The sequence below is a fragment of the Scleropages formosus genome, chromosome 10, assembly GCF_900964775.1.
Source record: "Scleropages formosus chromosome 10, fSclFor1.1, whole genome shotgun sequence".
Lineage (NCBI taxonomy): Eukaryota > Metazoa > Chordata > Actinopteri > Osteoglossiformes > Osteoglossidae > Scleropages > Scleropages formosus.
This window is the reverse complement of record NC_041815.1, coordinates 27,816,744-27,844,339: the sequence shown is the minus strand read 5'-3', so window position 1 is coordinate 27,844,339 and position 27,596 is coordinate 27,816,744. Positions and strand designations below refer to the sequence as shown.

Below are 27,596 nucleotides of genomic sequence, written 5' to 3'. Positions count from 1 at the left end.
AACTGGCAAACGCGCTTGGCACGCCTCGGCCAGCGCTCCCCCACACTGCTGTAAAAGACAGAAACGGAAAGCCGGGAGGTGAGGAGAAGGCGACCGGCTCGTCGAGAACAACGGCCCCATTGTGGCGCCGCCGATGCCAGTCGGGGCGGCCATTAACGCGGGGCCGTCCGAGGGAGCGGCGAGAGGAGCCCGGCCCTCGAGGCCTCGCGCTCAATGGGGGAAGATTAACTTTGCCGTTGCCGCTGCTGCCAACGGCGCCCATAAATTACCGAGGCAGCAATAATGAGCGATATTAGTCACGTCAAGGTTCGATATTAGTCAAGAAAGACTCAACTCAGGCTTGTCTAATGAATATAGATTTCATACGGGGGGAAAAGCCTCGGGTGTTTATGTGCGAGAGATGTTCAAAATTAAACGGCAAACAGAAAGCGCTGAACGAATGAGAAAAACGGGGTATTAACTGAGACGTGTCGCTACGGGTTGCTACGGTGACCAACGGTACCGCGAGGCCTGAGCCGGGCTTTGCAGCATCGCAGTCACTCCTCACCGTTCCAAAAGACGTAAGATCCTTCGGCTTGAAATATGCACTCAAGTTATGGAAAGTGAAAAATATCTTAAGTTATAAAACTAGTTTGCAGTTCGGCCCAGTGGGAGTCGCCCCGCGTGCGTGTGTGTGTGTGTGTGCGCGCGCGCACGTTGCTCACCACAGGCTACACTCCACTGCAGTTTGCCACTGAGCAGCAGAGATTATGAGATATTTAAAAGACAAAGGGCAGCTTTCCAGGCCTGAAGAATGCGGTGATGCATTGTGGGTCTGTCTGGCAGAGCGGTGCATTGTGGGTCAACCGTGTAGGGCGGCGCGCTGCGGTCCAGACCCACGCAGCGAGATGCGTCGTGCTCCTTCTGTTTAAAGAATAAGGAGTTAATGTGAGCGTGTGGGAATGTGCAAATCGTGAGATCGCATTACGCGCTAATGTGAGATTTTTGGGGCTATAGATTTATTCCGGGATTATTGTGGGTATTAATGTTTCTCAATGAATGTATTGAGGCGGACTGAGCGTGGACTCAAAATGGTCCTTTTGGGTTTATAGAAGCGAAACGGTCTCAGATACAAGTGCGGGACGGTCCTTCGCAATAATGACGGTATTACATCTTGGAAATATATGAGGAAAGCACTTTTACCCTGATTTTACCTATTATTTTTAATTGCTAAGTTAATGAAGGACAAAAAAGGGAACATGATACACCAATAAAGAGGAAACTGGGGGGAAAAAATTGTGGGTCAGGAGAAGCATTTTTAACAGATTTTATTCAACATTTATGGTTTACTGGCATTTAACTTGAAGTGAAGAAAAAAAAAAAACATTGTGGGTGGTGGACCTGCCCTGAACAGTGGTGTGCCGGGAGCCTGTCCTGCGCAGTGGTGTACCGTGGGTCGGCGGTGTAGACCGGGGCATTACAGACCTGCGACGTACAGTGGAGCACTGCGGGCCTGTTGCGCGTAGCGGTGCATTGTGGGTTCCCGAGCAGCAGCCCCACCGGCCCCGTTGAGCACTAGTTCGCCGCCCTGCTGGCCTCCACTCCAGCCTCATTAGGGCGGATGTCGCCCCGAGGCGACCCGTAGGAAGTCCGGGGCGCGTGCCGCTCGCTGGGTGACCCATTTACAACGCGGTGAGGGTCGCCATGTCGCTGATGCACCCCCGCTCATGCGGCAACCAGAGCGCCCCCTAGAGGGAACGGGGGAGAATGAGCCCCCTCCGGGCCCCACCCCTTACCCCTACCCCAAATAAAAGGAGGAGGAAACTCTCCTAGCGGAGGGCTCTCGAAACGAACACGGACAGCAGGTGCAGCGTCGCATCCCCTTCGCGATCCCCTGGGGGGCGCTAGCAGAGATGAGTCGACTCTCTCCGCATCTCAGCAGTTTTCTTAGGTTCCCCCCAGTCGCAATGCGAAAGCCGCTGAGCAACAGAGCTCCAGGGTAGTGCCGCGAGTGTGAGTGTGTGTGTGTGTGTGTGTGTGGGGGGGGGTGCAGGCCTTCTGCAAACAGATGAACCCACTGCCTTGCCGTTGAATCCCAGTCGACGCTCGCTCCGAGACGATACACCTTTTATACCTACGACTGCGCTTGTGCCCGACACCGCTTCCACCTGAAAAAAACCCTGTTTTACCATGCTTACGCTCGCCGGACTGCCTGCGGTTTGAATGAAGAGGCGCATCCGGACGGGACCCGACACGGACCCCTGGGCTGTGCCGGAGAAGCGCGGAGTGGCGTGGGGCGCCGACACGCAGCTCCTCGCACCATGAATTATTAATAACGCTCGTGTGTACGGAGGTGCGAAGCCACGGAACATCATACCGAGAGAGGACACCGTGTCGGGGGTGTTTCATGGCGCGACCGTTATTCCTGAGGAATGCGCCTTTTGTGGCTCCATGTTAAATACTAATTATTATTCCGCGGCACATGTTCCTTTAGGACCATTTCAGCGAGGGAAAAGTAAACATGAAGCACGTCTGTGTATGAAATTACATTTCTGCTCCCGAAATGCGCTATAAAGCCAGGATTTCGGAGGGAAATAACCAGCGCTTCCGTTCTATGCAGTCATGTCAAAAGTCAGGAAACCTGAAGGAAAAAAGATAGAGAATTTTATTTAGTTATTTATTTTTTTCTTTTTTTAACCGCGAAGCCTCAGCATGCGGATGACCTAGATACGGAGACGCACAGCGCCCTGCCGCAGCGTCTCCCTCCCAGAGCCTCTCTACCGCGGTGCAGAGAAGGAACCGTGGAGCGAGGCCTGCCTCGCCATCGCAGGACCTCGGAACGTGGCGTCCGTGTCCCTTCCGCGTCTATGGCTGGCCCGACCACGCCAGGAATCTTCCGGAAGGCAAGGATCTTTGCCGCAAACAAGGCCGATCAAAGCACAGGTGATTCTCGGAGATGCGAACACACAAACTGAATCAGAGGAAGGCGGACGGAACCTTTATCAGATGTTTCAGGAGATGACTCTGTTTGGTGAAGCTCACCTGATGCTCTCACCATGCCAGCAAAAGTGTATCAACAACCAGCATAGAGCTTTAGACACAGACACATAACTATTTGTCTGGCACCACCATGTTGCTGCTTCCCGTCTCTCCAGCAGCTCCTATACAAGGAACGTTAAAACAGCAAATACATAGGTAATCAAAGCAGATGGTGTTGAACTTGTTCTTGGAGATGTCAGGAGATCAGGAGAGAAGTGGCTCTCAAAGAGATGCGTTTGATACGTTTTTGAATGTTGAAGGGGATTCAGCAGCTCTGAGGGGCAGAGGGAGTTCATTCCACCACAGTGGGTGCCAAAACCGAGTAAAAACTGCATGTTCGTTTTTGGACCCGTCGCAGGTAGAACCACCAGGCAGAGGTGGAGGAGCACAGTGCTCCTCTGGTTTGTAAAGACCCCTGCGCTGCACAACTGATGACCTTTGACAGTCATCAGTGGGCGATGTAGTGCTGCATTTAAAATGAGCTTGTAACAGACTAAAAACATCCAAAACAGAGCAAAATTTAGGGGCTCCCATGCCGACTGTGGCCGTCACCGTAACCATTAGGCTTCCTGGTTTACGGCCGCTTTGCCCTTTATACCCTCGTTATCCGCTGGGAGATATAAACGGAGACGAAACTGAAGAGAAACCATGTTTATATCATTAAAAGCGCCTTGCTGTCCTTTTCCCACCCCTGTCCAGACACATGGTATGGATTTATTTAGAAAGGTTCAGCCGGCCCTGAAAGACCACTGAATTCTCAAGGTTTACGCTAATTAGTGTCCCGTGAAGGATTCCAGCACTTGTAATTAGTGCCGGAAGGAGAGAAAACGGCTCTTCCGATAACGGCGGTAAATGGCCGTATGTCCAAAGGCAACAACTGACCACAAGATGGAAAAACAGAAGAAAGAGATCATTTTAAGGTAAATAATGTCCTTCTTGGGGGGTGCGGTGGCGCAGTGGGTTGGACTGCAATCCTGCTCTCCGGTGGGTCTGGGGTTCAAGTCCTGCTTGGGGTGCCTTGCGACGGACTGGTGTCCCGTCCTGGGTGTGTCCCCTCCCCCTCCAGCCTTACGCCCTGTGTTACCGGGTTAGGCTCCGGTTCCCTGTGACCCCGTATGGGACAAGCAGTTCTGAAAGTGTGTGTGTGTGTGTGTGTAATGTCCTTCTTGTTGTCGTGCATTGGTAGAATGCCCTAATAATGAAGCAGCAGTGTGGGTGGAGTGTTCCCATCATCCCTTGCTGCATGGCATTGTGGTTTTTGTGAAATTTAACAAACATTTTTTATGCGCTGTGTTAATTGTTGCTGTGCAAATAATGTTTTCTGTTACAGAGCTGGGTTATTTTGAATATCTGTCTGCAGTATTCCACTGCAATATTGTGTTACTCACCATGAAGGGGTCTGCTGTTCCACTCTATGTTCACCTCTTGCTGTTGCTTTGTTTATAGGGTATTCCTACTTTTATTAGAAGTCTTAGAGTGTAAAGTCTGAGTGTTTTATTTTCTGATTGAATAACTCTCAATATGCGCACACACACAATCACTCTGTTTGAAGCTGCCTATCCTGAGGGGGGTCGCGGCAAACCGGAGCCTAACCCGGCAACACAGGGCGCAAGGCTAGAATGAGAAGGTACGCAACCAAGACAGGATGCCAGTCCATTGCAAGGCGCCCCAAGCAAGACTCGAATCCCAGACCTGCCAGAGAGCGGGACCTGGCCAAACCCACTGCACCCCCGCAACCCCCTACTCTTAATACATTTTGATGCAAAGTTTTTTTAGCGGAGGTCTGATGGCAACATGAGTGTACTAATATACTCAAGTGGTTATGTATTGTCTTTTTTCAGTGTATTTGGTGTTTTAGTAGCTTTACTGCTGTCAGATTTTTCTCTGAATTACCACGGTATACTTCACTACTACATTGGTGTAAAGCAGTGGCACAGTGAATAGCGCTGCTGTCTCACAGCATCTGGGTGGTGCGAGAGGACATGCGTTCGATCCCCACTCAGTCTGTGTGGAGTTTATGTTCTTTCTGTATCTGGGGGGGGGTTTGTCCAGGTGCTCTGGTTTCCTCCCACAGTCCAAAGACATGCTGTTCAGGTTCCCCCATAGCGTGTGAGTGACCGAGAGAGTGTGTGTGTTCCACTGATGTATGGATGAGTGAAAGTAGTGTATCTAGCAGTGTAAGTCACCGCAGTGGATAAGGTGTGTGGGCTGATACTACATAGAGTTCACTGGAAGTTGCTTTGGAGAAAAGTGTCTGCTAAGTAAATAAATGTACATGTCAGGCAATGGACTAAAGAGTGGTTCAGAACAAACCCTCTCAATCCTCTGCTGTCACAAGTCCAATGCCAATAAATGGTTCAACTGCGGGATCCGATATCGCAGCACTCACAGCAAAACCCCAGAGCTCCCAGTAACATCACGCAAAATCAAACACAGGTTTAAAAATCAGGAGTGCAGGAAACGTATTTCTCAGCAACTAATAGGATTAATCTTCCTGAGTGCACTGAATTGGTTTCAGGCCCCTTTTCAGTAACCAATCTAAATTTGCAGAATCAAATGTGAAACAGGGTGAAATGAAAGGCCTGGGCTTTACTGGTGTGAACACCTTCTCCTGCCAGAACACATGCAGATTTTTGTGGCTACACCGTTTATTGTAAAGCCTCCAAATTATCTGCCTGCTGTGATACAGAGAGATGGAGTGTGTAGAATTAAAAATAAATATTGTCTCAATATCCTGTGCCGGTGCAATGCTGCTCGACAAGCGGATATCGGGTTCACGCTCACTGAGTTTGAAACAGTGTAAAAACAGCTGACTTTATCGCCTCGCGACTTCATCAGATGTTTCATTTATGTGATTTACCGCTGGGTGAGCTCTCCAATCTACGCCATCTCCTTACGTTCATCTGCAGGCGCTGATTCAACCCCAAAAAGTGCTGAGTTCTGGCTCGCTCGGTCCAGCTTCCCGTGTTACGGCGGCGCAGACGGATTCGAACTGGCAGCGTTTTATAGCACAGGCCAACTCCTGATGTTGGGACGCATGAACATCTGAGTCAGGATTCTCAGATGTTATTATTATACCTTATTTATCTGACTCTTATGTCTAAAATGTCTCACAATATTAGATAATAACCCTTACACTGATTTACCCATTTATAACGCTGGGTAATTTTTTTTTTAACGGTATCAGTTCTAGGGGAGTGCAGTGGTGCAGAGGGTTAGGCTGGGTCCTGCTCTCCAGTAGGTTTGGGGTTCAAGTCCTGCTTGGGGTGCTTTGCAACTGCCTGGATGTGTCCCCTCCGGCCTTTTGCCCTGTGTTGCCGGTTAGGCTCCGGCTCCCTGCAACCCCGTATGGGACAAGCGGTTCAGGCAGTGTATGTGTGTGAGTTCTAGATACCCTAACAACTGCACACCCTACTGCCCTTCTATCCAAACCAGTGGACATATCGTAGTTCTTACTTAATCCACAAGCACAGCTGGATATTTACTATTATAAGCGCTTTTACAACATGTTTCAGCCTGTGACTTCAGTCAGCACCACTGGTGCTCCATGCCTTATTCCTTAATTAATGTTAAACTTAATTTAGTTGAGACCCCTGACAAAGATGTCTTCAAACGTTGGATTAGCAGACATACACCGATTTACCACTTCATACAGCAATTTATTCCTACCGAATCAATTTAGGGTGAGTACCTTGATCAATGGTACAGCAGGAATGGGATTTGAACCAAGGAGCTTCAGGTTGGAAGGCTACAACATGCAGCCCACAGTTAAGCTTTTAGCGAAGGGTGTATAAACATGTAGTCAATATTCAGGGTTGGATTATGATTTCAGATATAACGGCGGCATCAGGGGACTGAAGGGTCTTTGAATGTCACCCGACTGTGGTAGACAGGAAAGTGCAGGTTAGCTGGGCCACTCATTATCACCACAGACCCAAAACGATGTCATGTCATGCGGGATAATGAAGGGGCACATTGCTCCGGGGGGAATGTTAGAGAAACTACTACACATGCAAATCAGAATGCGGGGGTTATGGTGCTAACACAGACAGCGCGGATACGCATCGGGCCAAACGGCCCTCGGTTCCCATTAGGCCTGCACACGGCACGGTACTCACACCTGGTGGAGTTGAGGCGGTCTCGCGCACGTCACCGAACTGCACCGCGGAGGAGAAACAACGAGTCAAATTCAATCCGAGTGAACGCCGATAGCGAGCGCTGTCGTTCCTCCATGTGCCTTTGTTGGAAATGAACTCATGGCATTATGGAGCAAAGGACAATCTGCTAAGAAGATTTAAGGGGAAAAACCCATAATAATCCTCTCTGTTGTGTGGACAATGCCAGGCGGCAATGACAAGAATCGGGTCTAATGACCGCAGTCCCGGCTTCTGTCCTACTCCTCGTAGCCCTGTTCCGGGGGGCAGCCTGAGCTCGAGGGTGTTGAGTTTACCTCCCCAGCTCAGCTCACACACTCACACACTAAGCGTGCTCTGAGAAGGGTGTAATTATCGTTAACCATAAGGGTACGTTGCTGGCGATGGGCAAAGCAAGAAGGATGATGGCGTGATGCGTGCAGCCACTTGCTGACCTGGGGCCCCGACTCTGTCACCCCCCAAAGGTCCACCCGCTTTCAGGGCAGTCGCTTGGTCATCGTGTGCCTTAAATAACCCGTCCCTCCCGCCCCTGCCGCGGAGGTCCTCTGTCCGTTTGCTACTGAAAAATAAGTTCTGACCATTTGGATGATCGCAAATAAACCGTAGCTGTGTGTCAAACGGCACCGTCAATCGGATCAGTGCGCCCGTTTGACACACGCACAATCGGGATGCCCCTTAAACTGACCGCGTCGAGCAATTACGGGTCATTTCAACACACAATAAATAAAACCCAGATAAAAACTGTAACAAAACCCCTTTCAAAGCCTGTAAGCTACAATCTGTTACCAGATCCTGTAACATTTGTATCGTTCACCTTAATTTATTCCCTTGGGAAGGCCTGGCACCTTCAGGAGGTATTAATGAAGAGTGCAGCACACCAAGCGTTGGAAGCCTTGCGAAGTTTATCTGACCACTCAGGGAGCCTCAGAAAAACAGCCAGTTCAGCAGGGCTGCCAGAACGCGCTGCCGATCCGAGGGGCTTTTCCTCAGTGGAATTTGCCAGATTTCCCAAATCTGGTGACCACCCATGCAAGTTCTGTGGGTGCCGCACCACCTCGCTCACAGAAGGTCGAGCAAAGTCGCGTCTACTCGTGTTTTTACACAAAGCCTGCAAAATACAGGGCGAGGGCAGCAAGTTGACTGATCTATTTGCAGCGAACGGGTGAGATGAGGTCCAAATTAAGGCAGAACAACATCTGGAGGGGGATGGAGATGTGTGTCAAGGAGCGAAGGTGTTAGAGGACAACGGCCAAGCCTTGGACTAATGAGAATGGACATGCCCAGCTCCTTAATCACCTGCCACGCTGGCAGGAGTTTGCGGTAGAGTTTCTGGTTCCGGGCCAAGGATTCTTATCTCCTCGGCCGGGCAGCCACTTCACGGCTAGACTTCACACGGTCACGTGAGCACGCTCCAAGGTCTGCTGCACGTGGCTTGCGGTGCAGACGTGTGAAAGACCGCTGTTTGAATTCGTGAGCTCCCCTTCAAAACGGTAACTTCGACATTCTCCACGACCCATGTGGCCGATGCCGCCGCACCTTTGCGGCATTTATTACCGCCACGCCAGCTGAGATAACTGACGGCTCCTACGAGACCCTGTAGGGGAACACAAAGTAAACATCACAGGCATGCCTCTCCACTATCTCTGCACAATCCCAGCTCGGCACCAGGCATTTTCCCCACACACATCCACAAACAGGTCTTTTGTCATCCGGCAAGCAGCTGGGTGACCTGCGAAGAAGCTCAGCAGACACCGCGGCGCTCATGCCGGCTGCTTATTAGTGATTCCAGCTCTGGGTTATTTATAAGACTCAGGACAGATGCTTCTCAACGGAGACCAACTATACCCTTTGGTTTGTGACAGCGCCAAAACAACTTGACCTTCTATTTGCCTACCGATGCAGGCCAGAGAGTGAAATCCCAGTTTGCATTTCTGCATGATGTCACGGGGTGAAACTCTGCAGGGAAAACCCGGCGGGCAAAACACCGCCCCCTCCGGAGCCACGGATGGGAATGACATCTGAGTCGCGAGCGATTGTTGCGGAAATCTGCGCGCCGGATCGGACGGCGTCTCCGCACCTGAAGGAAATTTAAGACGGAAGCAGGGGCATGTGCAGGGACCGGCCTCGTAAAGCTCTCACACTCAATTACCCCCCTTTCGAGTTCATAAAGAACAAAAGCAGCCGTAAGTGTTCAGGAAACCGGCCTCCAAGCTCTGCAGGCCGCTCTGCTTTTCACCTGCCGCTCACTGTAACAACCAAATGCTTCTCTTTCCTTTTTTCAAACTTTGACAGTCTCCTGGGAAATAAAACTGTATGCGGTGTAGACAGCCCTTCTCGGTGCCTGTCAGACCCACGAAAAGCCAAGGAAACGCCCTCCGAAAACCGGAACCACAGTTCTACGCATCGGCGGCTCGAGCCAAATGCGGTGCATCACATGTATACTGTTCTTCTCTTGATATGAGCTTTCCTTTCCCTTCCCTTTTTTTTAAAGCAAAGCCTACATTTTTTCAAAACAAATTAAAAGTGGAGACACAATCCCTTTTCCTCGACATTATTATCTAAACACCTGGATACGGTAACGCTGCGATGGTTGATTATCGCTTTGAAAACGGCAGTCAGGGAGTTACTTGCATCCAGCAGGACTTCTGCATATTTGCAGCGGCGCCCCTTGGACCAGCGACAGAACAGACCAAGGAACTCTGGGAAGCCGTCCACCACCCCTGCCCTGCACACACCTGCTCACACCTCTGCTGTCCTCCCAGCTAATCGGGGCTCCAGGAGAGAGGGGAAGCGCAGATGGAGACGGGATGGAGACCACTGGGTGTCCGTGGGAGGTTTAAGAAGAAGGACTGAGCCAGGGGGTAACAGGGAGGGTGTCTTCACAAGCCCACCCCCAATGTACATACAGAAGCACAAAGTATTCATTAAAAATACATTTTAAAAGCCACAATTAATTTCAGACACGGTGGGAAAGGTGGGGGGGTCGTGCAACGCGGCCCCCCAAAGCAGCCCATTCCTGGGGTGCCATTTGCACAAAGGTCACACCTACTGACTTCGGGAAGGCGGAAGACCCACCGAGCCGAGGCATCCGGCTCCCTCATAAAAGGGTCCGCAAGCCGACATTAATCTCACGTCACATCAGCTCCAAATTAATATCATGCTAGTTTTCCAGGTAGTGTTTTTGCGGGTGGGCGTGTGGGAGTGCCGAGCTGATAAGGAAGTGCCAGCGTGCAGTACATGAAGACCTGTCACCAAGATAAAAATTATCTGAAGAGTTCATCACTGTCTGTCTGCTAGATGAGCAGCAGTTTAAATATATTAGCATAAAATACCAGAATGTATGAGTATGAACACCTGTCATACTGCAGTAATAATAATTAAACTGAGCTGCACTGCTGCAGTAGGCCTAATAGATTGTAGTGTACATCTAATTTTTACTTTACGATTTTATTAGTACACCCAGCCCTCAGCCAATGGTGTTATTCCATTGCATGAAATCACCCCACTTGACAATTTCCCGTGACTACTTGGTTAAAATATCATTATGTCACTTAAAATGAAAAATGAACCAAAATAAAAGGTATTTTTATGCGTGACAATGATAACATCAACATATTTTATAGAATTATTAAATTCTATTAAATATTTGTGACAATATTTTTGAAAAATCACTTATTATCCAAATTATTAAAACTGATAACATGAATTTTGCAGGGGAGTGAAAAATTTTTGGACTGTCAGCGTCACCTTCAGACTCTGAATCATAAAGTAATTTATTTAATGAAGAGTAAAAAGTTGATTTACGGCAGTGTAACATTATTGCAAAAGCTGTTTACATCATTTAAATGGCAGAATTAATAGTTATAGGATTATACAGTGTATTTGTAAAAAATTGTATTGAATCTATTTAAATGTGACTTAGGTTTACCGTAATCTATTCTGTGATTAGTTGAGAATGTCATGTGACTGGATGCAGTAAGTATATACTGTAATTCATTTTGTTATGGACAAGGCATAGCACCCGTGTGGTTTAGAGAGTCAAACACATTGTAGGGAGTGAGAAAAATACATGTGGATGTAAAATTACCACACTACCAGGATCACAGAATGTCCTTGTACTGAACGATAAACCATTCAATGAAAAATTATACATATTTCACAAGCTGCTTTTCAGTGTACAGGACCCCATTATATGAAGAAAGGGTGTACCTTGTCTGTTGTCACTGGGTTGAAGTTATGAGGGAAGCATTCAGTAGGGTAAAACAAGTTACAGAGGCTGCGCCAGTGCGTTCCGGCTTTGAGACGAAGAGCGGAGCCAAATCGCACCAACACCAGAACATAAAAACACCTCTTCAAACTCTCGTTTCGGCTGGAGATCAGCCAAGTGCCCATGTCAGTTCCACACCATGTTTAACGGTTAAAGCATCCCTGGTGCCCAGAACATAGGCGCGGAGCTGACTGGGCAACATTCGGACCGTATCAGATGCTCATAACAGCGAGGTGAAGTCGGTAGTGCTGGGGCTAGGGGAAGACTGTAAGGTAAACTAATCAGCACAGCCCATCATTCCTCTATGGAGCGCCTTGTACCCCAGGCCCTCGCTAAAAGGCCTGAAATCAAGCCCAAAGACCACAAACACCAGTACTGGCCAGTGAGACCTGATTAGTTCATGGCTTCAAAACCAGGTATTCGTTTTGCCGTTTTTTCCCCTAATCATCAGGCAATCAGCATCCATTTCGAAGAACCCCCACGGTTGCCGTAAAGTCTCCGATTGCCTCCTCAATCCAATTCTGTGCCGGAACAAGGAAATCTATTAAGTCCAATTAAGGTTTGCTGACGAATCTCATGCCTTGATTTTCGAACCGAACAAGGTCTTTTTTTCGGAAAGCAGGAGAGGGGCTGCGGGGAGATTTCTTCCTAATGATCCTTCTGTTGCACGTGATCCTCTATTTCCTGTTCGTGAAGAAAGCCGAGTATCTCAGGACCGGCAGCTCAGTGTAACGTGTGCCATTCTTGCTCCGAAAAGCCTATTGACTCACCGCGATCAATTAACTTCAAGAGTGCTTCCTCTAACGATCGCAACCCGCATTGCAACACACTGCCTTACACAGCAAACTGGAACGGAGCGGGAGATCGATATGAAGATGAGGAAATTAACTGCAAATATTTATAATCATGTCGCCACTGTTTTTGGCAAACCTCGCGCGACGCTTCAACCGTAAAACCGAGTCCAGCACCTGGCAGTGGATGAAGGCATAGTCCTATTAAGTGCCTACACCGCTGACCTTTAGCAGCACTGCGACTCGGCTACAAACAAAAAAAAGGACACCTGAAGGGCAGCCCAGCCTTGTTCTAAGCAATAATTCATCTCCAAACGCAAACATTTTGAACATTTTGGTGCAGTTACAGGGACCACCACCTTGAGCCATAAATATCAGCGAGGCTAAGTAAAACGACACCACCGTTATAGAGGCACTGGTGTCTGTCCAAGTGATAAGAGCACAAAAAGGCTTTTTTTTTTTCCTTCCAGCTTCGCAGGAGATGCACCTATTTGTCCTCATTGTCAGCGGGTGAATGACAGATTAAAACCACTTCTTATGCCACAGTCAGCTGTTTATCCCCAGCGTCTAATTTGTCATTCAAGACCAGGGAACAGTTTGCGTGCGTTCACTTTTTTTGCCGCCTCTATTTCCTTTTTTTCTTACCGGCTCTCAGGAATGGAGACACTTATTACAGTGCAGGGCCAAAAATACTGGGAGATGGTAAAATGCGTATATATTTATTAATGAAATTAGACAGAGTGCTGAGTTGCGAGCAGCGCTAACAAGAAACAGGTGCTTACACCGCACTGATGAGCTCTAGATGAGCATCAAAGTATGGTACAGATGCTCGGATAATGTCAGGTTTTATTCTGTTCTACATTTACATTTATTTAGAGGCGGGCCCCGATTTACGATGGGGTTACATTTTCCGAAACCCATCATAAGTCAAAAATGCATTAAGTATACCTAATACACACCTCTGCGTGACAGAATGGGTGATGCGGCTCACTGCCGCTGCCCAGAATCACGAGATAGTATTGGTCCACATATCGCTTGCCTGGGAAAAAAATCAAAATTCAAAATTCGAAGTATGGTTTCTACTGAATGTCTATTGCCAGCTCACCATCATAAAGTCGAAAAAAACACAAGTTGAACCATCGTAAATTGGGGACCACCTGTATTTAGCAGACGCTTTTCTCCAAAGCAACTTCAAATGAACTCTATGTAGTGTTATCAGCCCACACACCTTATTCACCATGGTGACTTACACTGCTAGGTACACTACTTACACTGGGTCACTCATCCATACATCAGTGGAACACACACACTCTCTCTGTCACTCACACACTATGGGGGAACCTGAACAGCATGTCTTTGGACTGTGGGAGGAAACCCACATGGACACGGCAAACATGCAGACTCTACGCAGACTGAGTGGGGCCTGAACCCCTCTCGTTCCACCCAGGTGCTGTGAGACAGCAGCGCTACTCGCTGTGTCTCCATGCCACCCACTTTTCTTTCCCTATTCTTAATTCAGGGTTATTACCCATTCATAACATACCAGCTCTGTTTGCCATTCCTGTATCCATATGCTTGTAAAGTCATCATACGTGACTGCTAAACTAAGTATTGCAAGGCCTGATATTATTTAATTACCTACGAGTTGCCCATATGGACGGCAGGATCCTTGGGCCTGTATACACGTTGTTTCAGGGCCTTCCCCAAGGATAAACCCTCTGTGGGTCTGAATAAACAAGCTCCGGGTCACAGGGTCTGTTTGCCTAACCACGGTCCCACAAAACTGTTGCTCCTGTTGCTTTAGCTAATTATTCGTTATTTATTCAAACAAGTGCAGGTCAACACATGAAAGCGTAATGAAATTCAGTGAAGACCAATGCTGCTGATGCATTATTCCAGATGTTTCTAGACACCTGTTTTGAAAGAACAGGACCAGGACCATCTATATGAACTGGAAACGAGTTAATGAGATGATTTCCCGCTGTACAGGAACTGCAAGACGTCTGCTTTTTCATGCTTTGTGTCTGTGATGAATAATGGATCACTGCGAATGTCTGTATTTTGACAGAAAATCACGATGCACTTAAGTCTTCCGTAAAGTTCTGGGAGCAATGCAGCAACACTCAGGCCTGTTTTATGACTGCCACATTTTGTTCACGATACGCCTGTGCAAACTTGATGAATGCCCTGGCGTATCATCGGCACCGTACTTAATGTTATGAGCAAACCCATATAAGACTTCCCAAACTCACTGTCTCCACTTGAAACAGTCTTGTCAAAGCTGACACGAAGCAGATTCGGAACAAAGGGAGTGCCGCTGGGCTAACACTGAGCTAACACGGGGCTAACATGGGGCTAACACCAGGCCACAGTGCAGCTAACGTGAACCTAGCATGGGCTAACATATAGCTGACAAGGAGCTAACATGGTGCCAGCAAGGGGCGAAAGCAAGTCTATCACAGGGCTAACAGGGAGTTTACAATAAGGCAACACGGGCCTAACAAGGGAAAGCTGACTCATGCCAACCACTCTGGTGGTTTTCACAGTTGTAAAGGGTATAGAAAAAGTTTACCATTGCTTTCTTCTGTACTGTAAAATGGGATTAACCTGGGGCTAACAACAGCACTAACAAGGTGCTAATATGAGGCGAGTAGAGGGACAGCACTAACAAGGGGTAACGTGGGACAAACACGGGGCAAATACAGGGCTAACACAGTTCTAACAAGGCACTAACATGCGGCTAACGCAGGGCTAAGACAGCGCTAACAAGGGATTAAAATGGGGCAGACACAAGGCTAACACGGGTCCAATACCACACTAAAAAGGGGGACTAGACAAACACAAGGTTAACACTGGGCTAACAAGGAGCTAACATGGGATTAACATAAGGCTAACAAAGAGCTAACACGATGCTAACGCTGGGCTAACGTGGAGCTAACGTGGAGATGTCATGGGGAGGGGTGTTTAGCTACATGTGTTGGGAAAACTTGGACATTCTGTGATTCTTCACAGAGCAGCTCACTCCTCGTTTCCAAAGAAATGAGGGAGAATTGTTGAGAAATAAAATCAGGCAACAAAGGGGTTAAAAATGTTAGAAAAGTGTGGCTATTAAGCGGTTAGCAGGAGGCCTGCCATCCGACGGAGTGTGAACGCTCACGCTCCCGAGTCAGTAGGTAACACAGTCGATTCCAGTCGAGGGATTATCAACAAACAGCTCACCGCATAGATGATCTCATTTGTGAGCGGAAATCACATAGCCAGGCACTAAAAAAACAGCATAAAAGGATTTGTGTAGGACTAGAAGTGCTGTGGCATTTGTGTCTGTTACGCAGTCTCCGGTCCAACTTGGTTTGCTCTTTCTTTGAAGAATCAGACATAAAAAATAATGAGTGGCAAGGTTTTTTAAAAGATTGATACTGAGTTCAGTATTGAAAACTGCACTGTTTAAACAACCATATGAGTGCTGATCTTAATAAAATATTTATTTGTTAGATGTACTCCTCCAAGGTGACCAAAAAAAGGCTGTGAGAAGACCTCAGCAGCACATATTGCACAGAAAGGCTGAAAGGTGACTTGTATTAGGAGTAACTAGTGCAGCAGCTGCTAGTGTACTGGTTAAAGCTACCAGCTTTGGACCGTAAGGTTGCAGGCTTGAATCCCACCTCCAGCTGTAGCACCCTAGAGCCAGGTACTTACCCTAGATTGAGCCAGTGAAATTGCTCAGCTGGGTAAAAAATTCCCAGTTGCTTTGGAGAAATGTGTCGGGTAAATATACAGTTAATTTACACTGATTCATTAATATTGCGGTACCACGTTCTACATTAAAGTGAAATGTTTCTGAAGCCTGTCAGTTTAAAGAGCAGGAGTTATCAGAAGCTCAGCTCAGAGAGACGTTACACACAGCTGGAAAAAATGCTCTATTAAAGTTGTCTATATGTTTTTTTTTTTTTTTTTTTTTACAATTTGACAAGTTTCAATGTGAAACTTTTTATAATCCTTCTTAAATGTAATAACTTGGGCGATGATCCATAGTGACTCGTGACCCAGACTCAGACTCACTGCCCACAGAATTGGACTCGACAACAACATCGAGGGAATGGTTTACCGCGGAGTGTCACACATGCGTGTTTCTTTACTGTAAGCAGACCGGGATCCCAGTCACGATTCACCCGTAATCCTGGTCTTAATTCTCCTTTTGCTGAAGCCCAAATCTTTCGGGTTTGCGTCTGGAGCCCATTTCATTCAGCCAACAAGCTTCGCTTGATGTTGACGCGTTTCTTGGGCCCACCATCCAGATTATAGAGTTTTAACAACAAACACTCAAAGCTCGGCCCCTTTCCGCAGGCCTGCAACTTTTGTCGGCCCTCCAAGACATCTCTGCTCTCGCCTCCCGTGTCCATTGGCAACGGTTACCGCATTCATATAGGCTTCCTACTCTTGGTGTCTTGATCCCCACACAAGGTACCAAGTTGAAAAAGACAGCAATTACACATGCCTGTGTGTGTTATTTCATCACAGCGGCAGACTGTTTTCACTCCTCTTGTTTTCAAGTGCAAGACATGACAGCACTAGATAATCGACTCATCTTCTCCACAAGAGTTACAGAAAACGGGGGGGGGGGGGAGCGACACTCAATGGAAGATGGGTAAGAGCAGGTGGACTGGCCTTGCGGAGGGAGTCTTATCTTATCCCAGTCAGTAAGAGGGTCAGCATCCAGAGTCCTGATGTTATCTTGAGGATGACAGTAGTCAAGGACATGGCTGATCCACCGGTGGATCAGGGCCACGATTGACACACCTACCACCATACCTACAGCCCGAGGAAATATGGAGCAGCCAAGGAAAAAAAACCACAATACGAATGGAGAAAATATCCGAATGAGACTTGTTTATTTTCCCCAGCTTTCATTTGCAAAACCACCTTCAATGAGGTAATCACCTCCAGTGGCCGCAAAATAAAGGGAAAAAATGTAAAGAAATTGGTTCGTTATGGCAGTTAACATTCGAGCGAAAAGGCAAACTTTGCTTAATAACCATTAACGGCAACCTCGCTCGAGCCAGTAAACCAGTGATCCCTCTTCGATAAACAAAGACAACCTCGGTTACACATCGACCCTTTTAAAGTCTACATTAGGCCTGGCTGGCAAAGGCACCGCCATAAATATCGAAGGGAAGTTGGCCATCGTGCTCCGTGTGAGTCACCCTCGCAAAGTCGTGCTTGCCCAGTGAGAGTATCTGCCAGACAGACTTCCAAAGCGATGAGTTTAAGCTCTCAATTTTTCCCTTTTCATCTGAGTGCAAGCCGAACGGGTCTGAATCGACTCTCCCCCTCCCCCGGCTGCAAATTTATGCTTAAAATCCTGTAGTCATTTCCACAGCTCAAAGAGGTTAATTTACAGCCCAGGAAGAAAATATGACAGAAGAATGCAGGACTGGAGTACTGGACCGTGTCCCTTTAATTAATTTAGGCCTTTCGAAAGGCCACACCTCGTCGCTCCGAGCCCCCGGCCATGAAATGGTTAATTTAATTAGGATCAGAAAGTAACAGAAGCGAGGTCTCCGCGCTCCTCATTTTTATTTGAATTACAAAAAGCATCTGACATCAGGAGAATGAATTACATGTGCCAGTTTGTTTCCTCAAGAAATCTTTAGCTTGTTATTCTATTTAAGGAGTGAGGCTCCAAAGGCTTTGTCCCATCATGAGCTAAGTCACAGATAAAGATCGCATTGAAATATGAAAAAATATTATGAAATACTTTGAAAAAGGCACTATACATGTATTCACTTAGCTGCCACTTCTCCAAAGCGACTTACAGTGTTAAGCTACCAACAATTATCGACCCATTTATACAGCTGGGTAATTTTACTACAGCATTAAGTACCTTGCATTGTTACAGTAAAAGTTACTTAGCTGTGCAAACACGGTAATTAGCTTAACATTATATGTTGTTTTGGAGAAAAGGATCAGATAAACGAATAAATGGAAATATACTAGCTATACGGTCAAAAAAATCCTCCCACCCCACTTCAACAGAGACAATCAACCTGATTAAAGGTCAATTCTATGACTAGCTAAGAAAAAATGCAATATATAAAGACCTGCATATTCACTGATATCTGCTTACAGTTTGTAAGACAGAGTTGCATGGATTAATACAGAAATTGCAAAACCAGCGGGTGGCGCAGTGGTTAGAGCCACTCACTTGCACTTGAAGGACCCAGGTTTGAATCCTCGCTTCTTCTGTAATATCCATGATCATAGTACTTACCCTGGACTGGACACACCCAGGATGGGACGCCAGTCCGTCGCAAGGCGACACAAGCAGGACTCGAACCCCAGACCCACCAGAGAGCAGGACTCGGTCCAACCCGCTGCGCCAGTAGGTGGAACAGTGCATCAAAATACTGATCACCTACCATTCAAGCAAAAACCTCAAACTTGTATATGATTGAATATACAGAACTGGGATGCTGAATCAAGCAACCAGAAAGGCTTCCAGTGTTTCAGGACAAGGACTTCTCAGGGGTACAAAAAAACAAACACCCCTGTGGGACATGAACTTACAACCTTCTGGTTAGAGGCACATGTCCTTCCAAAAGAGAGGCAGGTGACTGAAAAAACATTGCCTGGCACCGGTACCCACCTCTCACTCCACGTCTGAGTAAACAATCACAGCAGTTCCAGCGCAACCATATTTCTGTGGGGCACCCGTGGGTTTGGACCAACGGCTCGTCTGATTTACACCCGTCGCAGTTCGCCGCTGACAGGCTGACTTTAAAAGGAGTGACGTGCCGGTTGCGGGGGCAGGATGAGCGCAGTCTGGCCCCCTGTGTTTTTTTCAGTTACAGGGGTGGGGGGCTGTTTGGCGAAGACGGGGCGGCAGGTCAGGGTCCTGGAGGAACCGAAACACAGCTATGAGTGGAGTCCTGCTGCAGAAATAGACCTACTGCACTGTGACCTTCGACCCCGTGACCCCTGCGACCTCTGTGTTGTACCCAATTTTCTACTATGCTTAGATACACTGAGAGAAACATACTTTACATCAGAATGCCATATTTACAGTGTTTGTCTTTTTTCTAACTACACTAAGAGCCTTCCCACATCAAGAACGCCGAGTTACAATTAGAGGATTATGGCAGCAGGTGGTGTTTTAGTTAAAGTCCACACCTTGCAGTCTAAAAACCTGGGTTTAAATCCCTCTTCCTGATGAAGGTACTTATCCTGAACTGACAGTAAAAGTTACCCTGCTGTATAAACGGCTACATTAATGTAAGTAGCTTAGAGTCCAAGCGTCATGTTGTAAGTCACCGTAACAAAGGTTTCCGATAAATAATAGTTAATAAATATTTTATGGCCACTGCCCCTCTCAGCTGGGTCAATCCTGGCGTGTCTCACACGGGCAAACGACACATTTCATTCGTTTTCATTTGACCGTGTTTAAATAACTAACCTCATCGTATTTATATAACGCGGCCGTTAAAAACGACCAGCTTAATTCCTTCCAGCGTTGAGCTCCTCTGAGTGTATCTGTCTGCACCAGCAGATGAAGATGTACACACTGGGACACACTCGTCGTATACGTCCCCCAAGGCCGGGTCCTTATCTCTGGCTGACATCTGTACACAGTCCTCCTTCGTGGCGGGGGGACGGTGGCCAGTCGAGCTGTGAGAGATGGATCCTCCCGGTGATTTACGAGCCAGGCCACTCCACCCGCTCTCCGTGTGGTCGCAGATAAATCAGATCCGCCCACTTGGAGATGGGGGTTGTCTGCGTCCGGGCCTCCCGCTATTGGCGGCCTTCTTTGAACCGCCCCTCCGCTCCGGACCGGGTGGACCCCCGACCCGTTGCGTGTGCTTGCGCTAATTACGGGCTGCGGCACATGTGAAGCTGCGCCCGGTGATCAAATTATGGTTGATTCATGCCGATAATGCATTTCATCATTATGATTATCAACCAACGTGGCCTACAAGATCAAATTAACCCAAAGCCCTAGGAAAAGTGTCTCTGTCCCATTCCTTGATTAAGAGGCGAAATGGCCCAACATCTTTAATATGCGCAAACTGCCGTTCCACAAAATGCGGAAACCATCAGAGGTGGTGGTAATGTTTTATGCAAACAACAAATGTTTCAGTGTGTAATACGCAAGGCCTGGAACAGCCAGTGGTCTGGTGTTTCTGCACACAGACATGGGTTTATTACTTTTTACGTGGATTTTAAAATTCACTGGGAAGTGCAGAACGGAATCTTGAGAAACTGCGGCGGATTAATCCCTGGAACGCTGCTGGACCGATGAAGAACGCATTTCCACCACATCAATCACAGCCTTTCCACTGGACCAATGGGGAAGCACAACTTTTCTGCTGGACCAATGAGGAAGGCACAAGATTACAACTGGGCCAATGAGAAAGACACACACTTCTATTCAACTGGATGAGTAAGGAAACCACAACAATTCTACCAGACAAACAAAAAACAAACAGTTTTTCTGTGCAACCAATGAGGAAGAAAAAACATTTTAAATGGACCAATAAAGAAAGTAAACTCAGTCTACCGGACTGAAGAGAAAATTTCAACCTGTCTACTGGATCAATGGGAAAAAACACAGCATTTCTACTGGATCTTTGAGCTGGCTACACTAATTGGCTATGCCCTAAAAAGAGAACTGACCAGTGAGATAGATGGCTTGTCCCCCTGCTATACTGATTTACAAGCCCCATGTTCATGGGTCCTTTGATTGTAATGTAAGAGCACTAACCACCACGCCACCTGGTGGCCCAGGTACTGAACCCATAAGTTAAGCACAACATTTCTACTGAACAAGTGTGGAAGGTATTATTGACTTGGGGCGTCAGCCGAGGCAACAGTGGGGGTGTCTCTAATGAAAGGGGTGCGGCAAACATGCAGCGTTCTGTCTTCCATCAACCCCCCGACCCTCCCAGGGTCCCTAAACCACAACATGATATTCTGGTTCTTCTCTCCATGTCATCGACATCGTATCCCACCAGCCTTTTCTGTGAGACCACCTGCAGAGTCATTCTCGCCCTGTCACTCATCTCTGAGCAGCATTTGCATTCGTATCCGTGTTTTCTCCCACTGTTGAATGCGGCTGTCATGTCGCGAGGGGTTAAGAGCACATGCAGAAAACCCAACCGAGCAAACAAACAAAAAAGTTTTTTTTTTTTAATTGCTGTTCTTTTTTAAAAATTATAATGACAGATAAATACACCGCAGGGACTGCCACAAAATATGGAAAATATGCACAGACATAACAGTGGCCCTGCAGTTAGCGGTAAAACGCAAGGCTCCGGGTTCGAAATAGCACACTGCAGTTATCGTACGCAGTAATTAAGTCCAACCACCCTCCCAGAAAGATGGCAGCTCTCCGGTGCTGAACGGCAGCTTTTCAGCAGGAAGTCAAACTCGAAATTACTTCTGTGCGGACTCTGCAAATGGGGACGGGGATGGGGACGGGGATGGGGACGGGGAGGGGGAGGGGACGGCCGGCGGCGCCTCGCTTGGCGCGGGAGCCAGCGCTCGGATGCGGACACCGTGACGATTTGTGGCTGCCTCTGCTTAGAAGACGGCTTTCGGGAGGTCGGGGGATGAGTGGTGGTGGGAGAGGTGGGGGGAGGGGTTCTGGGGGGGGTGAGAAAAAGGCACTCAGTGTTTGTTTAGCACACAGCTCATGAGCTAAACATAAGATGGGGGGGGGCGCACAGAGCCGTTTCTCCGAAGGGAACATTCCTCCACGTCGAGCCGTATCCTAGCAACTTCAACAAAGGCGGCGGGTAATCATTTCCAGTAACTTTCAAAACGTGGACCAACGGACTCCTTTCCCTCCGTTTTGAATGTGATACACACACCCCCCACCGCCCTCCTCCATACACACACAACCCACGCAGATATACATTTTTAAAAAAATATCTTTTTTCGGCCCGACGGCCAAAATTCGCTGACATCATCCAGAAGCGGAGAAGAAAATCACAGCTTTACAAGAGCGCTGGCGCACTGGTTGTCATTAACCAGTGGCGGCGGTTTGCACCGAGGCAAAAACAAAATCCCAAACCCAAAGGGGCTGTACCGTAGCCCCTCCGCCGAGCTGGACCCCAGTAGCCCTACAATGTGTCTCCAGAGGAGCTGGGACAACCCCCACCCCCTTAACGGTTCCAGGTCCACTCGTTCTGATCCGAGCTCATCGGTGCACCAAACCGTCCTCTGCTATTTCAAGAAGAGCCCGTATTGCCTTCCAGTGGCACGGCATGCTCTCTCATTAAGCGAAGACAGGAAACCGACATGCAGGGATGTTGGGGGGGGGGTGCTCATGACCTCGGGTTGTGCCTCATGAAGAGTTCAGGAAGCCCACATCTTTTTACACAAAACATGTGACCTTGTGGTGCCCCTCAGCAAAGCAGCAGGTGGCGCAGCAGTTAGAGATACTGCTTTGCAATAAAAGGACCCAGGTTTAAATCCCACCCCTGCTGTAGTAACCCTGATCAAATAACTTAACCTGAATTAATACAGTGACAATTACCCTGGTGTATAAATCATTACGCTGGATGGAGAGACATAGATAGAGACGTGTGATTGTCCAAGTACAGCCATTTAGCTCCAAACCACTGTTTACCAACACATATTACACAGGTAGCAGTATATAGAATTCATAAGAAGCAAGTTTTTAATATATATATGTTTTTTCAATATTAGCAGAAAATTTATGGAAAGTTTATGGAGCAGACAGGAGATTAGGGGACAAGTAGATCTAAAAGAGATCTGTTTTGAGACTATATGCCTTTTGTTCTATGAGGGATTCAGCAACACTTAGTGACACAGGGAGATCATTCCACCACATGGGGCCAAAGTCAAGAAGCATCAGGAATTAGCTGTATGTAGAACTGATGGAGAAACATTTTTTTTAATGAAGGCTTATGGATCAAACAGATCAAGAGAGAAGTGGGTCTGAAAAAGATGTGTTTTGAGACCCTTAGTGAATGCTAAGAGGGATTCAGCAGCTCTGAGGGACAGAAGGAGGTCATTCCATCACACTGGAGCCAAAATAACTAAGTACCTGAACTCGGTATGTCACTTTGGAGAAAAGCATTGTGTAAAATTTTATTATTATTATAATTATTATGCTTGGTAATAATAATAATAATAATAATAATACCGTGTGCAATTCTGCAATACAGTGTGCGAGGCCTTAATAAGTTTTACCAGAGAAGGTAAAATCACCCCCCAGCAGGGGTTTTCACACGAGAACAATGGGATGACATTTAAATAAATTGTTGCCTTCGTCTCTGAAATAATGGCGCAGTCCCAAAATGCGCTTCCCACTAAGTACGAACAACACGGCCAATGTGCCTCGACGCAACGAGCGTCTAAAACAACACGAGCGGCTAACGGCGCGGAGGCGGGGCCTGAAACAGGCGGCCCATGTCACTGGATGAGGGGGTTTGACGGAAGAAGGGCGTATCGAATGGCAGCGCCAGAAAGGAGCTGTCAGTCAAACCGGCGGCCTTTTCTCTCCCCAGAGCCTAATCCAGGCCGAGACTGACGCAGAAACCTCGGAGCCGGCATAAATAAGAAAAGGAAACGGGCGATCGCCTCGTTCAAAACACATTTTTAAAAAGAGCAGCTTTTATTATGCAAAAACGTGCATTCAGAGAGCGGGGCAGTAAGCGATAGCCTCGAACGCACCAGGAGCCTGGGAGACAAGGCATGGCATGGGGCCTAGGGCTCCCTCGGGGCGTGTCCGCGACACCGCAAACGCACGCAGAAGACACACGGCTAACGCATGTGGGCCCAGCAAGGAGGCACCCCCCCTCCCGTCACAAAGGTGAAATGCCCAAGGAGAGGCAATTAGGTGGGAAGAGGCACAGATGTGACTGGAATCTGTTCAGTTGATTTATACATAAAAAGCACTTTTTTTTCCTACCAGGAAGAGATAAGCAGTTGAGTCGGTCACTTCCATGTCTCAAAGATCATATCAGTTTAGCTGAGTTTGTGTTATCGCCTCTTATGTATAAGGGTGCGAGTTTATTCAAAAGAAAGAATGTGAAGAAAGTTTCCTTTAAAATCCACTGAACTGGAAAAGGAAAGAGCATCAGGCAGGCAATATATTTCTATATGTATCAGTCCTTGAATTGTTTTACATATGTATAGTTTACGTATCTGTGTAATTTTAGTGTTATAATCCAGTAACTAGTTAAAAAAAAACTGTTCATCAAACAGGTTACTTAATGCTACATATTCATATATCAGTTGTCTGTGTTTTTCCTGTATTTCATGTTTAAGTGCAAGTTCATTCTATAGAAAAATGTGAAAAAATTTCTTTCTTGTCAATCCAGCAATATGTCAAAAAAGTACATCAGGCAGGTAAAACTCTTCAATATGTGCATACACCTATTGCTTTTCACACACACACACACACACACGCACACACGCACACACACACACACACACACACACACACACACACGCACACACGCACACACACACCACACGCAATCTGAAACCAGTGGTCCTTGCGAATCAGAGCCTAACCCGGCAGCACAGGGTGCAGGGCTTGGGGGTTGGTTGGGAGGGGGGGCACCCAGGACGGAACCCCAGTCCACCGCAAGGCAGCCCAAGCAGTACATCATACAGCACGTAACATACGTCCGAGCGGATGTGTTAATACTGTTGGGCTGTGTGTGATTTACGGGAAATGCATGTTTGTTTTCCAAATACTAAACCATCGGTCCGTGTTCTTTCCCCTGAATGTGGACTTTTGGGGTGGCGGAGACAGACAGGCCGCCGGAACCACGGCCCCCCCCGGTGCGGCGTGGCCACAGCCAGACGGGGGGATGTGGGCATTCCTGCTGACGGACGCCGAGCTCCAGGGCTTTGGCCCACAGAGAACTTCGGTCTGGCAGGAAAAGCTGGGAGTCAGCAGGGCGGCCGAGGGCTGGCGGCCCGCTCTCTCGCTGGCTCGCGGGCGTCCGACAGGGCCCCGCTCTTCCCACCAGACCCCGCAGTGAGGAAGATCCTCCGTGGGAGGAAACGGGTAGATGGGAGCAGGAATTCGAGAAGCTCAAAACTCAGGCGGTGACAGGTCTTCATCCCACCGTGAGACTTTCTCAGAAGAGCATCTCATGTTCCCATGCAGGCTGAATCCGGCCCCAAACACAACTACATGTGTAATTAAAATTAAAATAAAATTAATGCTCATCACACCTCCTAGGACAGAGTAGCATGAAGAAGAGGATTCAGCTCTCTATACTCACAGGCCTTCCAGTGGAGTCCTTCTCTGAACCCAAGCAAACGAGAGATGAGGAGAATGAAAATGAACATCCCCCTCTTTACCCCAGTAAGAGCTGAACTACATTAAATGTGAGTAAACTGAGTGAGATGTTGACGATGTGGCGCCGGGCGATTCAGCACTCGACTGCGGAGACAGCGTGCCGATTGCGACCCGCGCAGAAGGGATGCTCTCGGTAGCTGAATAGGTGTCAGCGCCCGGCGCAGCCCCTTTTCCCTGCCGGTCGCATCTCACACGTGCGCCACCCGCCAAGTGTCTGTCAACAGCCCGTCCTGCGAGACGTGTCTCCGAATGAAGTACCGCGCAGGATGAGCATCCCGTGGGTGAGGAACATCTGAGCTGCACAACTCCATCCTCTCCTTGTTGTTAGAAGCAGCAGAAACTGGGCCCTCAGACCAAGTTCTGCAGTGTTTCACAGGAAGGGATTTTTGACGTGTATTTGTGAGCGCTGCCAAACCCAAGATCACCAGAAAGTCTCAAATATGGAGTTGCAAAAAAAAAAAAATTATTAGCTGCAGATATTAATGTTACCCTGCAATGAACTGGCATTACAGTGCAAATGCAACGGGAATGCAGTGGGATTAGTGGGGATTCAGCAGGACTGTGAAGAGGATTCAGTGACAATACAGTGGGAATGTAATGGAAATGACCTGGAAATGCAGTGGGAAGACGGTAACATTACAGTGGGGATTCAGTGGGAATGACTTTGGTAATGCAGTGAGATTATGATGGGAATGTAGTGGGAATGCAATGGGAATGAGCTGGGAATGCACAAGGATCAGATGGGGAATGTAGTAAGAATACAGTGAGGATTCAGTGGGAATGATTTTGGTAATGCAGTGAGATTATGATGGGAATGTAGTGGGAATGCAATGGGAATGAGCTGGGAATGCACAAGGATCAGATGGGGAATGTAGTAAGAATACAGTGAGGATTCAGTGGGAATGATTTTGGTAATGCAGTGAGATTATGATGGGAATGTAGTGGGAATGCAATGGGAATGAGCTGGGAATGCACAAGGATCAGATGGGGAATGTAGTAAGAATACAGTGAGGATTCAGTGGGAATGATTTTGGTAATGCAGTGGGATTATAATTGGAATGTATCAGGGATGAGCTGGGAATGCACAAGGATCAGATGGGGAATGAAGAGGGAACGTAATAAGAATACAGTGGGAATGCAGTGAGACTGTAGGGGGAATGACCTGAGAATGCAATGGGAATGTAGTGGGATTAGAGTGGGGATTCAGCAGGATGACAATGGGAATGAGCTGGGAATACAGAGGGACTGTAGTATGAATGAAGAGAGTATGCAGTCGGAATGCAGTGGGATCCTAGAGGCGTTTTCGAGGGACCGCAGTAAGACTGCAGTGGGAATGCAGCTCTCCGCCTTCGGACTGTGTGCCGAGCGCTGCCTCCTGTGCTCATTCTGCTCCGCTGCAGAGCAGCCGTGGCCTCCGGAGACGAGACGCTGCTCGATGCGCACGACTCAGTCAGAGGCTCAATAATTGGACTCCGCTACACTATGCACTGAAAATCATCTGTTCTCCAAGTTGCTCCTTTTGATTAACACTTCGCTGTGGGACAAAGATCCCTTTAGACGTCCACGTCTCGACCCTAACGGTCAGGATTCGGGGGAAAAAAATTAAGTCTTTTAGACTTCTAATGAACACGCCGAATTCATTTGTTAAGTAACTATCAGTAAACTTTTTTTTTGGAGGAATCTAATGAAGATAAATTAAAAAGCCATGTTTGTTTTTCGTCAATTAGAGGCTTCACTTAGGTAAACAAGACTATGCATCAATTCCAAGGACCGTTTTTTTTTTTTTAAAAAACTAGTCGAAGGTGATGTGTGTGTGTGTTTGTGGGTGTCGAGGTGTGTGGGGGGGGAAGCTGGAGTCCTTATGAGCATTCCCGTACAATGGTCCTTTTTCAACTACATATCATTTTAATTGGCTTCACTGTTATTGTCTGTTGTTGCAATGAAGAAAATTCATTGGACTGGATTTCTTCCGAGCTGCAGATACACTTTTCATGAATGCCATGTGCCGCCCTGTCTTTAAAAGTGTA

The 27,596-nt window shown here is 47.6% G+C and overlaps 1 protein-coding gene across 1 annotated transcript in view; it reads right to left on the bottom strand.

The window, feature by feature from the left end:
• Positions 1-27,596, bottom strand: part of fat3a (FAT atypical cadherin 3a) — a 185,159-nt gene that overhangs the window by 101,982 nt on the left and 55,581 nt on the right. The window lies entirely within an intron of this gene.